At 45.2% G+C, this 272-nt stretch overlaps 1 protein-coding gene across 1 annotated transcript in view; it reads right to left on the bottom strand.

Moving 5' to 3' along the window:
- Positions 1 to 272, bottom strand: part of tbc1d22a (TBC1 domain family, member 22a) — a 98,806-nt gene that overhangs the window by 68,422 nt on the left and 30,112 nt on the right. The window lies entirely within an intron of this gene.

Genomic DNA, 272 nt, shown 5'->3' on the forward strand with positions numbered 1-272 from the left:
AGAGAGAGAGAAGAGTAAAAGTAGATATTATTTTCAAAGTCAAAGAAAAGTGTTCATTTAAGCAGCTCTCTGAAGCTTGGGGGCTGGTTGTCTCTTCTCTATGAACGGTGCACGACCACACTCTCTCCATGTCAACACAGACACAGACAACAGTCCTGTGAGTTCATGAGGGGGGAGGAGGAAGGGACAGAGAGAAAAAAGAAAGCATGAAACTGGTTCCAGTAATCCTGTCTGCAGGGCTGAATCCTGTCAAAAAGCACAGTTCCTCAGAC

This window comes from Morone saxatilis, unplaced genomic scaffold (genome assembly GCF_004916995.1).
Source record: "Morone saxatilis isolate NCDOM2014 unplaced genomic scaffold, NCSU_SB_2.0 Contig10, whole genome shotgun sequence".
Lineage (NCBI taxonomy): Eukaryota > Metazoa > Chordata > Actinopteri > Moronidae > Morone > Morone saxatilis.